Source organism: Phacochoerus africanus, chromosome X (assembly GCF_016906955.1).
Source record: "Phacochoerus africanus isolate WHEZ1 chromosome X, ROS_Pafr_v1, whole genome shotgun sequence".
Classification (NCBI taxonomy): domain Eukaryota; kingdom Metazoa; phylum Chordata; class Mammalia; order Artiodactyla; family Suidae; genus Phacochoerus; species Phacochoerus africanus.
The window spans coordinates 22,573,043-22,588,334 of NC_062560.1; the positions used below are offsets into that span (position 1 = coordinate 22,573,043).

The 15,292-nt window shown below is 41.7% G+C and overlaps 1 protein-coding gene across 3 annotated transcripts in view; it reads left to right on the plus strand.

Annotated features, from left to right (window-relative positions):
- Positions 1 to 2,351: 2,351 nt before the first annotated feature.
- Positions 2,352 to 15,292, plus strand: part of ZFX (zinc finger protein X-linked) — a 54,817-nt gene continuing 41,876 nt past the window's right edge. For 2 of the 3 annotated variants that reach the window (XM_047764015.1, XM_047764019.1), the window contains exon 1: positions 2,534 to 2,921. The gene's annotated coding sequence lies outside the window, so the exon portion shown is untranslated. Of the gene's footprint in view, positions 2,373 to 2,533; positions 2,922 to 15,292 lie in introns of those variants that run through there. The other variant, XM_047764017.1, reaches the window with a different exon arrangement.

The window sequence follows — 15,292 nt, forward strand, 5'->3', positions numbered from 1 at the left end:
CAACTATACTTTATCAAAATATGTAAATTAGGAGTTCCAGTCATAGCTCAGCGGTAGCAAACCTGACTAGTATCCTTGAGATGCAGATTTGATCCCTGACCTTGCTCAGTGTGTTAAGTTTCTGGCTTTGCTGTGAGCTGTCATGTAGGTCACAGACGGCTTGGATCTAGTGTTGCTGTGGTTGTGGCGTAGGCCGGCAGCTGCAGCTCCGATTCGACCCCTAGCCTGGTAACTTCCATATGCCACAGGTGTGGCCCTAAAAAGACAAAAAAAAAAAAAAAAGAAAGAAAAAATAATGGTTTTTTGAATATAATTAATAGAACTAGGCTATCCTTTCCTTCCTATTTCCTGTCAAAGTTAACAGTCTCTTTACAGATGAAAAGTAATGGCAAAAGGCTCTTTTGAAGTATCAATACCTAAACTACATCTGTTTTTTTATTTTATTCATTTACTTTTTTTGTCTTTTCTAGGGCCGCACCCACGGCATATGGAGGTTCCCAGGCTAGGGGTCTAATCAGAGCTGTAGCCGATGGCCTACGCCACAGCCACAGCAATGTGGGATCCGAGGCGAGTCTGCGACCTACACCACAGCTCACGGCAATGCTGGATCCTTAACCCACTGAGCAAGGCCAGAGATCGAACCATCAACCTCGTGGTTCCTAGTCAGATTCGTTAACCACTGAGCCACGACAGGAACTCCTGGTTTTTTTAAATTGAGCAAAATCTTTCTTGTTTATGATCCTTGACTCTTTTTTCTTATATGCTAGCGGACTTAGAAGTATTTGATGGTGGAGTTCCCTTCGTGGTGCAGCGGAAAGAAATCCGACTAGGAACCATGAGGCTGTGGGTTCGATCCCTGGCCTTGCTCAGTGGTTTAAGGATCCGTCGTAGCCGTGAGCTGTGGTGTAGGTCACAGACGCAGCTCGGATCTGGCATTGCTGTGGCTCTGGCGTAGACCGGCAGCAACAGCTCTGGTTGGACTCCTGGCCTGGGAACCTCCATATGCCTTGGGTGCAGTCCTAAAAGGACAAAAGACAAAAGAGAAAAAAAAAAGTGTTTGGTGGTAATTCTGGAACAAAAATGATGACATCAGGTTGTGTTCATGCTGCTTATAGTTGCATGGTTGAGGAGATCCCATTCTTGACATGCCATACCATTAAATGGAGGTGCTAGGAAAGTACTTAAGTGCTGGTTATCAATATTTTGAAATCATGTTAGTGTGGGTATACAAGTTATTTCTCACTTCTTTTCACTTGAAAAAAAATTAGTCTTATTTACCTTTCTGTGAATACAGGCTATGTCACAGTGCAGTGGAATTTTCTATAAGATGAAGACAAGTCATTTATCATTTAATCGCTTGAAAAAAATCAAGGTAAAAGCCTTCAGAGGAAATTTACCATCAAGTACATTCTCAGAGATTTCTTATTACTGTACCTTTGCTTTTTCTTTTTGAAAGCAATATTATAATTGTAAGACAAATTGCATTCTGGGAGTTTTAAAAAGTTGTGACAGGAAGCTAAAATATAAGGCCTCTGTATTTAAAGAGACTTCACACCAATATGCTATTTGCTTTATAAATTTTGTGTTCTTTACTGTTTAAAAATACCTTTACCTAACATTTAGTGAATTGAATAAGGAATAAAGCATGTAAGATTCGGATGAATGTAAAGGATATGTTATTTAACGTTTAACTAGTAAGTTTTACTCACAGTTTGGTTTCAAAGTTCAGTATGGAAAAAGCATAAAAGTTTCACTGTTGAAAATGCCAAATACACACTTTTAGAGTTGATAAATGTTTTACTTAATCAAACGTATTTTTCTAAGTCTTCTTTAAACTTTGAAAAGCTTAGTTTGTAAAAAACATTCACATCCCAATTCTGCTACCTCTCTATTTATTAAATGTGAAAAATTCATTATTTATAAAACTACACAAGACGCATACTTCATAGACTCCCCGACTTTAAAATACAGAGAAAATATACACTCCAAATTCCTCTTTATTGCAATGTGCGAAACCGGTTCAAAATGTAACATTTTTCCTTATTTTTTCACCCCGTAAACTAATAAAATCAGGTTCCCTGATTGAACAATTATTTAAAAAAAAAAATTAAACGGTTTAATAGGTGCTCTAGGATAACCCTTCTCCCCCTCCTCTTGCCCACACACTCATTTAGCCTGGCAAGCCTATTTTCATTTTATTTCAAAGATTTTTTTTTTTTTTTTTTTATAGCGAAGGCAGGGGACGGCGGGGGTTGCTAAATTTATCTTCTCCAGCCACGGGAATGAAGAAAACACATTTACTGCGGGCGGGGGTCTGAGGGCCTGCAAACAACTCGAGCAGGCGCCTCGGCTAGGACCCGCGCGGAGAGGCGGTAGGTCTCCGGGGAGGGCCCGGGGGGCGGCCGCGGCCCACTGGAGATGGTGGGGGGCGGCCGGGCCGGGTGTGGGCCGCCTGCCTCTCCGCGGGGTCGGCGGACCGCGGCCCCGCGCGGGCTTTACGGCCGAGGCGGCGGCAGCGGCGCGTGTGTAGCGGCGGCGGCGGGCGGGAGCGCGGAGGAGGTGGAAAGAAGGGGGGCGCTGTCACGGAGACTCCGGCCGCCGGAGACCCCGCCGCAGCGAGGCCACTGGGCTCCCCGGTCGCGGGGCGTGAGCGCGCCGACCGGGGCGCCAGGGGGACACACCGGGCGAAGGAGGGGGCCTATCTACCCTTCCGCATTTTCCTGGGTCTCTCTCCCGGGCGGTGACGTGACGTGCTGACGGCGGGCCCGTGCCGGGGAGCTGGGCCGCTTTTTGTCAGCTCCGAGCTCGGCCCCTCCTCCCTCCCTCCGCCCGCCCCACCAGCCGGAGCCCGGCCCAGTGCTCCAGAGAAAGGCCGGCCTGCAGCACCCGCCACCGTCGCCGACCGCCCGCACGCCCGTCCGGTGAGTTCCGGGCGCCGCCGCGGCCGTGGGGCCTAGAGCGCGCGCAGGGGCCTGGTCCCGGCCTGGTCGGCGGCCCGCGTGGCGCCCTTCCGCGCTAGGCCGGGTGGTGTGGCGCGCGGCGCCGAGCAGGCCCCAAGGAGGCCGCAGTTAGGCCTGGGGAGGAGCCCGGCTGCCCCGAGCGGCGGCGGAGGCGCGCTCCGCAAACGGGCGCGGGTTGGGGGAGGGTCGCTCGGTGCCTCGGGAGGCGGCTGAAGGGCCCCGGGTCGGTGCCGCGGCCGGCCCGGGGCACCGCGCGGGGGCAAGGCCTGGCAAGGAGGCGAAGGCTGCAGGCGTGAGGTGAAGGCCGCAGGCCGGCCGGGCCGATTTTCGCTATGTAAATATCGGCGGGGGGGGAGGGACGGGGGACAAGATGGCGGAGGCTCGGCGCCTGCAGCAGGGGACGATTGAGGGGGTTGCCGGGAGGGGGAGCCGCCATCTTGAAGGCGGTGTCTGAAGTGAAAATTCCGCTACAGCCCGTGAGGGGGGGTTGGAGAGCGGGCGGCGGCGGCGCCGGCGGATCCGGTGCCGGGCTCCGAAGGCCCGGCGCGGCTGCGTGTGCGCGTGGAGGGGGCGTGCTCGCTCCCCACAGCGGCCATTGCCCTCGCCGCCATGATGGTCGCTCCGGCTTCTGGCGCTCGGCGGCAGCGCCACCTTCCTGCCCTGCCTGCCTGCCGCAGCCCCGTGACTGGCTGCTGCTTCCGCTGCATTTCAGCTGTGCTGCCGCAGGCGGCCATCGTTGGCCCCTGGGCGCAGGGGCCATCTCGTCCCTTAGCGCCCATGGCCTCGTGCCTTTCCCTGGCGCTTGTAGCTACTTGAGGGACGTCGGGGCGGATGGCGGGCCAGGGATCTGGACTCATGACGGCAAATGGGACCCCAAGACATTTTATTTTTACTCTAGCGAAGTCACACGTGACTGTCAGGGTGCCCTCGATGCGGTTGTTTTCCAGCAATCACTGCCATCTCTAGTGAAAAAAAAAAAAAGGAATGAGAAAGAAAAAAAATTTGATAGGAAGTAGTTCTCACCACCACGCTTTTATCCAGTAAGGGAAAAAGTGCAAATTGCATAGCACGGTACCGGGGGAATAAAATTTTACGGAGTCGTTTGAATTTATTTGGGACAACTTTCTAGAAAAGGTGTATTTAAGCTGTATGCGATCTGTTGAGGGCGGGTGCTTTTTGTCAGGAGTAAGAAAAGGGCAGAAAGTTGTTTTTTCTTTGTTTGTTTTTTGCTTTAGTTTTCTTACTGAAGGACAACACAACGTGATGCAGTGTTTATTGTTTATGCACCTGGCATGGCATTTAGTTTCTCTATTTGATTTGGAAAGGTGGAAATACATCCCTTAAAGTAGTCTGATTGTATACTCTGCTTCTCTCCTGTAAACTTGGAGCCTAGGTGCTAAGAAAGATTAAAAAGGTTCTTGCAACGCAGCCGGTGGCTGCAAGAATTTCGTTCTTCAGAGGCAGATGAAATGAGGTGAAGTGCTCTGAAGTGCTGCGGGGAAGGTACAGCCAATTACTGGGGTTTCAGAGGAAGACACGGTTAGGGGACATTTTGAGGTGGGTAGGATTTTGTTAGACTGAGGTGGGAGTGGGCAAAGGGCACGTCAAGAGGGAAGCCTTAGAAAACAGCAGGTATTTATGATTTGGCTGGAGTGGATGGTGTAGGTAGAGGAGTGGTGGCTAAATAAGGTAGATGGTGGATGGGCTTGCTTTCCAGGTGGGGGGTTGCTTAGACTTGATGGGGGGGGGGCAGGGAGCCCTCACCTGGCCGAGTGATGACGCACCCGAGCCTGACTTTGTAGTCCCTTGGCACTTCCATTGGCCTAGGAAAGTTTCAAAGTTTAGAAATAGTGAGAGTAGCAAGTTAACCAGTTTTTCACTACAGAAATGATTATCAAGAATGTTCGGAAGTTCAGCTAATTTTGCTACTTTTTGAATGATCCATTTGTAGAGAACTTCTTTCTTTCTATCCTAACTTCTCACTCGTAGTAACCTTTTGCTCAGTTATTGTAATTTCTGTAGTAAACAAATGGGGAGGGGTTTCTAGCTTTTCACTTAACTGTGGTTGAAAATTACAGGACCAGTGCTGTGGGTTACTTTTTGAAAATGAGCAGTGAACCTGTAAGTATCCCCATGGTAATTTTTAAAGAAGTCAGTTTTGAAAAGTAGGTTAGAAGAGCAATTACTGAAAAGGCAGCAGCCTTCATATGGCCTTTTTGCAATCCCTGTTCTTCCATCTGGTAAGAGGAATCATCTTGTTGTTTGAGAGGGTAACTAAGGCTCTTTGCTAAGCTAAGTCTTCCCGTATTTTCACTATTCTAGATGCTCATTTTGGGAAATGTGTTTCCTAGAACTTTATGATATGAATTTATAGGTATTGTAAATATTCACTAGGAAGTTGAGTTTTTAGAGCAGTAATTGCTCTGTGGGAGGGAGGGAGGGAAGAAACTGCAAATTCTCATGTTTTTTTTGTAAAGAGTCATGGTCTAGAAAAGTTTGAGATACAGTGCACTGTAAGAGGCTGAAGCAGCTAGAATCGAGTTGCTAAGCCTGGCTGTGGTTGATGAAATGGTAAAGGTAAACAGAAACTTGAAAGAACCAGTTGCTTTATATCTTGACGGCTGGAAAAGACATGGAAGAGCTCTAAAAAAGAGAATTGTATTGCACACGTAGTACAGCAGCAGTGGATGTTCTGGTACAGTGAGTGGATGATTAAGATTAAAACTTGGACTCAAGTTGTACAGTTAAGAAGACAGAAGTATATGGTTCAGAAGGATTTCTGTTGGAATCAGTTAAATATAAAGTGCTTTTTGCCTGAAAGGATAGACCTCTATGGTCTGGAAAACAGTGGAACACCAACCATCTTGGATAAGTGAGTGTTAGTTTTTAATTTATGTATATCTTTCAGATAGATGCCGGTTTCCTTTTTTAAAAACATGCTCACAGTGCATTGAAGAAAAACTTCTCCATGTTGCTTTTTGTAAATGCTTCCTCTCTAACCCCATCTGGACTTGTATTGCCACTGATGACCTTGTTTGCATTATTTGTGTTTGTGCATGCTGGCTATTCCAGACTTTTTTTTACTCTTAAACTCCTCAACCTGTCCTTGAAACCCCTCGGCCTCAGCAGAGATTATGTAATTTTTTACTTAAGCCAGAAATAATAGATGATTATCTGACCTAAGCAGGTGAGTTTCTTTCCTTCCTCATAATGCTCTTCCTTGGTGTCTACCTAGGCTGTCCTATTCTTTCCTTGAAGGAAGAATTAGCCTCCTCCAGGCCCAGATGCTCTGCCTCTGGGAGCCACTAGTCCCAAAGGATGGTGCTCTGTCAGTGTGATTCTGCTGCTTGCATCGATGTCCTCTAACTCTGCTGGTGCCTTTCTTTTGCCTTATAAACATTCCTAAGTTTGTTCTTCTTACAAAGCCTTACTTGTTTTATCTTTCCTTTCACCAGGACTTTTATTTCTTTTCATCCCACTATTCCTAGACCCACTATTTCCCAAACTGGGAAACTGCCACCCCATGTCAGCAGGGGTGTCATATAAAAGTGTTTTGTGTTTCAGAAACTCTGTGCCTTCTTCTATCTTCTGTCATTTTTCTTGAATCTTCTTGCCTGGATTTGGCATCCTATGTCCACACTTTCTTCTAGTTTCTCATTTAGCATTTCCAGTTGCCTACCAACCATCTCCATTCAGGTGTCTTACTGTTTAAACATGGCTGAAATGAAATTTATCCAGCACATAGTAGATGCCCAGTACGATTTATTGGAATCTTTTTTTGTTGTTGTTGTTTTGTTTTTGTTTTTTTTAGGACCACACCCATGGCATATAGAAGTTCCAGGCTTAGAGGGTGAATCAGAGCTGTAACTGCTGGCCTGTGCCACAGCCATAGCAACACAGGATCCTTAACCCACTGAGTGAGTCCAGGAGTCTGAATTCACATCTTCATGGATACTACTTGGGTTCATTACCACTGAGCCATGATGGGAATTCCTAGAAAAGTTAAAACCAACACCCCCCCCCCCAAAAGCCCCTAAAACAACTCCTAGCTTGCTTTATGTTTGTGACATCATTTTTCCGGGCTCATTCTTCTCTGTCTCATATAGCAACATGGATATCTTTTGATTTAGCATTTAACCTATTTTAATTGTGTATTTTTATTTTTGTCATCTTTTCTGAACTCTGGATATAGAGAAAGGTTTTGCTTTATCCTTTCCTGCAGCAGCACCTGGCACATGGTAATGACAATTAGCTAAAAATAGTTATCTCAGTTACTGGGTTTTGAGAATTGTATGTAGATGATTAGTTTTCAACTATTCAAGCATCTGCCTTTGACCAAGGGGTGTATATATTAAGGTGTACCTCCCACTGCTTAAATTTAGGGTTAATATGGCCAGTTTACTCTTAATTCCTGTCAAATTATTTTTCTAAATAACATTTTATAAAATTCAGGAATCTTGTAACTGTATTTTACTCAAAGGGAGGTATGTTTTAGGTAACTGCGTGGCCTTGAAGAACACAGATATTAAGATTTTAAAAATTGGAGTTCCCGTTGTGACTCAGCAGTAACGAACCCGACTAGTATCCACGAGCATGAGGGTTCGATCCTGGCCTTGCTCAGTGGGTTAAGAATCCGGGGTTGCCATGAGCTATGATGTAGGTCTTAAGGCAGGGCTCAGATCCCGCATTGCTGTGGCTGTGATGTAGGCCGGCAGCTGCAGCTCCAATTCAACTCCTAGCTTGGGAACTTCCATATGCTGTGGGTGTGGCCCTAGAAAGACACACACACACACACACACACACACACAATTTTAAATACTTAAAATTAAAAAATTAGGAAATATTTCAGAATTACTGAAAAGCAAATACCACTCAGATTTAACAGTTCTTAATATTATAACATATTTGCTTTGTAACTTTTTTGTATGTTTAAAGAAAGAAAACCTTATGGATCAGTTAAAGAGTGCCTCCCCATCCCATTCCTGTCTTTCTTTGCCAGAAATATCCTAATATCCACTGACCTAATATGTATGTACCCAAAACAATATCAAGTACTGCTTTGTGTGTTTTAACTTTACATGAGTGGTATCTTACTGTGTTGATCATTTTATATATATTTTTCACTTAGTGTTGGAGACCACTGAACAGCTGAACTCTGCAGAAGACAAATATCTGCTGACGCAGAGTTCTAAAGTACAGGCAATGTGATTTTGAGATTTATTCATGTTATGTGTGGATCTAGTTTCGTGGTTCTCAGAGTGTGCTCCAGGAATTCCCAGGGATCTCTGAGATTCTTCCATCCCAATTCTTCTGAACACTGCACAAGTACTGTACAGAGGCCACACGAAACATGATGTCATGATAGATTGAACTCAGAAGCAGTTATGGGAATCCAGCTGTCCTCTATTAAGCCTGCCTTTGAAGAGATTTGCAAAGATGTAAAACAGTGCTACTCTTTTCACAATTTTTTTGTTTTGAAAAATTGTTATTTAAAAATAAGTGTTCATGTTTTCATACAGTGGGTTTATTATTTTTTATGAATTAATACTTTTTAAATGTCTTATGTTTAATTTCTTTTTTTCCTTCTTTTTTTTAGGTTTAATTTCTAATATAAACATCTGTAGATAGAACCTACATAAACAGAAACTCTTTGGGGTCCTCAATTTTTAAGAGTGTGAAGAAGTCTTGAGTCCAAGAAGTTTGAAAACTGTTGATCTAGTTCATTCATTTTACTTATATTTTAATATATAAATGTACTGTGGTTTGTTATGGAGGGACCATTAAGTTGTCAGCAGTTTTGCAATTTCACATGGTGTTGCTGTGCACATCCTATACAGGTTCTTCTCTCTTAGGATTATAGAAATAGAGTTGCTATATTCAAGAGTCTGTACATTTGTCAGCCTTACTGGGAATTGCCAAATTGTCGAATTGTATTCCATTTGACACTCCCACCAGCTGTGGATGAGCCTCTCTTTCTCCAGACCATTGCCAAAAGATTAGACTTTGCAATTTTTTCCATTCTTTTGGGTATAAATGGTATCTCATTGCTGTTTCCATTTTGCATTTCTTAGATTACTAGTGTTGAGCTTTTTCCCCCACATATTATTGGCCATTTATTTGAGTTTTCTACAGTGCCTATCCTTGGTCCATTTTTTATTGGATTGTTGCCTTTTTCTTATTGATTTATGGTTATTCTTTTTATATTCTCAATACTAATGATTAGTAGCTAAACACACTGAAAATATCATTTCCTAGTCTGTGGCCTATCTTTTAGCTTTGTTTAAAGAATATTTTTGGGGGGGACTTCTTAACATGAAAGTAGTCAGTTTTTTCAATTTAAAAAAAATTTTTTTAATTTATGGCTGTGTTTTCTTGTGTTGGCAAGAAATTCTTACCTTGTCCCAAGGTCAAAATGATGCTGTGCTTTTTCATATTTAGGCCATTAATTCACCTGGAATTTTTTCTATTGTGTGATGTAGGGAATCTGATTTTATCTTTTTAATATGAATTTGCTGAAGAGTTCAGCCTTTCTTCTAACTGATTTGTAACGCAACTCCTGAAGTTTATCGAATTCTTACATACGTACATCCGTTTCTACTTTCTTCTGATTTCATTGGTCTGTTTGACTGTACCTATACCACTCTGATTTAACAATGATAGTTTTATAATTAAATCTTAGTAAGTATTCTTTTTCTTCAGGATTTTAAAGCTATTTTCCTTACTTTATTTTTTGGGTCAGTTTGTTGATTTCTATGAAAAATTGCTGGCTTTTTATTGTATTTGCATCAAATTATGCAATAAATATAGATGCATATTTGCATATGCATGTTAGCCTATAGGTATATACTAAGTAGTTAAGTAGTGGAGCTTGGATTTGAATCAGGGCATATTCTACTTTTTGTAAAGCTCCTGCATAACTTTTGTTAGATTTTTTTTTGTTGTTGTTAGAAAAAATTTGTGTAATTTTTGTTATATTGTGAATAGGATTTTCTTTTAGATGTTATTTCTATTTAGTTATTGCTGATATATAGGCAGTACTGTGGGCTACTATGGACTCACTATGAATTGATCATGTAAGTTTCTTATTACCTTGTTTTACACATTCTGAAGTAATCCCCCCCTCCCATTTTAACATCTCACAGATTCACATAGATCTTCAGTTGATGGTATCCTATAATCACTGTTGTCCAGGTAGTAGTCATGGTGTAGTTATGATGTAATGACTTTACATGTACATACTTGGTGAAGACTCTTCATTTTGTCATCACTTAAATGAGTTCGTGTGCTGTTGTGTTGTAATTTCATGCCAAACAATACAACTGAAGGCAGAAAGAATTGTGAAGTGGGTTTCTTACTGGAAGGAAAATCCCATAGATAGTAATGGACCATTTTCAGAAATGCCACATCACCAACACTCTTGGCAGAGGACAGTATTGTTAGGAAAGATTGAATAGCTTCGAGTAGAAAGGCATTCTATAGTAGGACCTTGAATGTGAAGTTTTAGGAGTATCCTACCAATTTCTTTGGCTTCTCTTTTTCCTTCTATATCTTTATAAGATATAATAAAAACAAGTCTAAGTCTAAAGAATTTGTCTTGATAAATCACGAGATTTCTAGATAATGTAGCATCAGTTTAAATTGGTAGTATATTTTTCTTAGTTATGGGTAAAATAAGGATGCATTTTAAAATTGGTGGTAGTTTTAGAAGCAGTGAAATTGAGTAATGACAGTTTATGATTTTAGATGTGGTGAATAATGATGTTTTATTTCTTCTTTTCCATTCTTTTTTGCCTTTTTTTTATTCGTTTTCCTTTACTGACTAATGGTTCTAGCACAGAGTTGAATGAAAGCATTGATAACAGGCATCATTGTCTAGGTACTTTAATGTTAATATGTAATGGAGTGCTTCTAATATTTCATCATTAAGTATGATATTTTGGTGAGTTATTTTGGGAGTGGAGATATTTATTAGTTTATATTCTCTTCTACTTAGCATTTTAGAGTTTCCATTATGAACAGGAGTTGATTTTGTAATGTTTTTGCTGTATCTATTGGTGTGATGAATTGTATTCATGGATTTTGTATTTTAAATTGTCTTTGGTGTCCTTGGATATTTGTATCCTTTTGTTATTGCCATGTACTTTTCCTTTTTATGGTAACTTCTTAAGATGTGTTGGGGAGTACTTTTTTGAAACCAGTTAGTTGTATTTAATAGAGATGATCTGTTTTTGGAAAGTTAGATAGAATTCATCTTTGAAATTGTCTTTGCGTAGTGTCTTTTTTTGGTGAGTTTTTTGATTAATAGTTTCTTTCCTGGTGATAAGTCTTTTTGGCTTTTCTTGAGGTTTTTTTTTTGTTATTTATGCAAAATGAACAGTATTCTAGAAAAATAAAAAATTTCAAATACATTGGTATAAAATAATAAGCTGAAATGACTTTAATATGTCTAATTTAATTCATTTGTTCCTTTTTTTCTAATTAGTACTGCCAATAACTTGCCTCTATTATAAAGGCTTTTCAAATAGCTTTTTTAAATTGACCCTTTGCTTCTGCTTATATGGTTAATATTTCTATTTTATTTGTATTTATTCTGACATTTAAAAATTTAAGTTGGAGGTTTGGCTCATTAGTTTTTTTTTTTTTAAGTGAATTTTATTTTTTATTTTTATTTTTTTGTCTTTTTGTCTTTTTGCCATTTCTTGGGCTGCTCCCGTGGCATATGGAGGTTCCCAGGCTAGGGGTCTAATTAGAGCTGTGGCTGCCAGCCTACACCAGAGCCACAGCAACACAGGATCCGAGGCGCGTCTGTGACCTACACCACAGCTCACGGCAACACTGGATCGTTAACCCACTGAGCAAGGGCAGGGATCGAACCCGCAACCTCATGGTTCCTAGTCGGATTCATTTACCACTGCGCCACGACAGGAACTCTGGCTCATTAGTTTTTAATCTGTACTCTTATATGCCTTTAACACTATAAAAATTTTGGAGTTCCCCTGTGGCTCAGCAGGTTAAGGATCAGACATTGTCACTGCAGTGGCTTAGGTTGCTGCTGTGGCGTGGGTTCTGTCCCTGGCTTAGGAACTTCCACATGCCTTGGGTGTGGCCAAAAAAGGGGAAAAAAAAACTATAAAATTCTTCTGAACTATAACTGGATACTGTGAATTTGATGTGAACTGATTTTTTTTTTTTGTCTTTGCTACGGCTGCACCCTCGGCATATGGAGGTTCCCAGGCTAGGGGTCCACTCAGAGCTATAGCCGCTGGCCTACGCCACAGCCACAGCAACTCGGGATCCAAGCCACGTTTGCGACCTACACCACAGCTCACGGCAACGCCAGATGCTTAACCCACTGATCGAGGCCAGGGATCGAACCTAAAACCTTGTGGTTGCTAGTCAGATTCATTAACCACTGAGCCACATGTGAACTCCTGAATTGATTTTTTAAATTATTTAGTTCTAAATATATAGAAATTTTCATGGTGTTCTTATCCATTGAATTATTGAGACTTAGCAAATTATGGGAACTTGGGCGGGGCTATTATTTCTGTGCCATTTATTTCTAATTTAATTATATTATAGTTGGGAAATATTAATACAAAAAATAGATTGCATTTTTCTATACTAATAAATAATTTGAAAATCCCATTTAAAAGCCAGGAGTATCCATTGTGGCTCAACAGGTTAAGAACCCGGCTAGTATCCATGAGGATTTAGGTTCAATCCCTGGCCTTGCTCAGTGGGTTAAGGATCTGTCATTGCCTCGGGCTACATTGTTGGTCACAGTTGTGGCTCCAGTTCCATATTGCTGCGGCTGTGGCTGGCGTAGGCCGGCAGTTGCAGCTCCAATTTGACCTCAGCCTGGAACTTCCATATGCCGCAGGTGCAGCCTTAAAAACAAACAAATTAATTAAAAAAAAAGCTAGTGCAATTTATAGTAAGGTCAGAGAACATTCAATAACTTGGAATAAATCCAATAAAGCTTATTAAGACCTTTAGTAAAAGCATTGCTCAGAGAAATGAAAAAAGAACTAGTAAATGTTCATGGATTGGAAGTGTCAATATTAAAAATATGTCCCTTTTGACAGAGAGATTCAATGAAGTCCCAGTCAAACCCCAAAAGGATCTTTTTCTTTTTTCCTTTCTTTCTGCCTGCCTGTCTCCTTCCCTCCCTCTCTCTCTCTTTCTCTTCCCTTCCTTCCCTCCCTCCCTCCCTTCCTTCCTTCCATTCTCAAATCTATATGGAAATGCAAAGGGCCTGGAATAGTAAATGCTGTCTTGAAAAACTTGGACTACCATACATCAAAGCTTATTATAAGGTTAATTAAAATACTGGCTACAAGGCCAAATCGATCAGTGGAACAGAACAGAGTTCAAAAGCAGACCTGCATATATAAGGTCAGTTGATTTACAACAAAGCTGTTGGGATTTTGATTGAATGTAGAGGTTGAAAAACTACTGATGCAACATATTCAAGGCCGAGATTCGTTTCTCTCTCTGTTTATTTTATTTTATTTTTTTTTTTGGCCACACCCTTGGCACGTGGAGGTTCCCAGGCTAGGGGTCGAATTGGAGCTGCAGCCGCTAGCCTACACCAGAGTCACAGCAACGCCAGATCCGAGCCGCATCTGCAACCTACACCACAGCTCAAGGTAACGCTGGATCCTTAACCCACTGAGCTGAGGCCAGGGATTGAACCCGCAACCTCAGGGTTCCTAGTCAGATTCGTTAACCACTGAGCCACAACGGGAACTCCTCTACCAGCATACTTTATGAATTCATTCTGATATTTTTTAGTGGGTTCTCCTGAATTTCCTAAATGGGTTGTATATAAATAATTTCTTTCAAATAATTATATCTTGCGTTTCATTATCTAATTGCATTGGGTATCAATTTCCATATGATCTTAAATAATAATAATAGTGTTAGTGGGCATCCTTGTCTTAAGTTTGACTTTAGAAGAAATCCCTTTTTTTTTTCCTTGCCCACACCTTTGGCATGCGGAAGTTCCTGGGCCAGTCCCGAACCACAGCAGTGACCCAAGCTGTTGCAGTGACAATGCCCCATCCTCAGCCTTCTGTGCCATACTTCAGTCCTGGAAGAAATACTTTTAAAGTTTCTCCTTAGTTTTAATACATACCTTTTTGTTATAAGGTAATACTGATATTCTTCTATCTAAAAATGCATGTTGTAACATGAAGTTTAAGATTTTCATGTACTTGTATTTTTTAAACAGCTTTATTGAGCTACCATCACCAGTAATTTTAGAACATTTTTATCACTCCAGAAAGAAACCCTGTACCCATTAGCAGTCACCTTTCTTTGCTCCTGGCAGTCTACTTTCTGTCTGTATGGATTTGCCTATTCTTCACATTTCATGTAAATGGAATCCTACATGTGGTTTTTTTGTATCTGGCTTCTTAGCATAATGTTTTCAAGGGTTATCCATGTGGTAGCATGTACTAGTTTTTCACTCTTACTGTATTTTTTGAACTGTTAAAAGAATGTCTATTTCAAATTTATTTTTGCTTTTTAGTTTAGTTTAGTTTTGTCTTTTTAGGGCTGCACCTGAGGCATGTGGGAGTTTCCAGGCTAGGGGTTGAATTGGAGCATCCTTTGCCAGCCTACACCATAGCCAGATACAAGCCATGTCTTCAACCTATGCTGCACTTCGCAGCAATGTGGGATCCTTAACGCACTGAGCGAGGTCAGGGATCGAACCCACATCCTCAAGGATACTAGTTGGCTTCTTAACCCACTGAGCCACAACGAGAACTCCTCTATTTCAAATTTGGCTGATTAGTTTGTTTTAAATAAAAAATAGATGTTGGATTTCAACTTTTCAGCATCTGGAACATCAGGATTTTCCTTTTTTGTGACCTGTTAACTTGGGCCATTATTTGGTTCCATCCTTGAATTTTAGAATAACCATGCTTTGCCAAGCTGTCTGTGTGTGTGTGTGTGTGTGTGTGTGTATAAAACATGATGGATCACATTTGCAAATACCTGACTTGGGATTTATAATTAACTAAGTTTGTAGTTTGGTTATATTATTTTCCTTAGGTTTTTTTAAAATGGTAAATTAGGAGTTCCTGTTGTGGTTCAGTGGTAACAAACCTGGCTAGTATCCATGAGGTTGCTGGTTCGATCCCTGGCCTTGCTCAATGGTTTAAGGATCTGGTATTGCTGTGAGCTGTGGTGTAGGTCGCAGATGCAGCTCAGATCCCACCCTGCTGTGGCTGTGGTGTAGACTGGCAGCTGCAGCTTGGATTTGACCCCTAGCCTGGAAACTTCCATGTGCTGCAGGTATGGCCCTAAAAAAGCACCCCCCC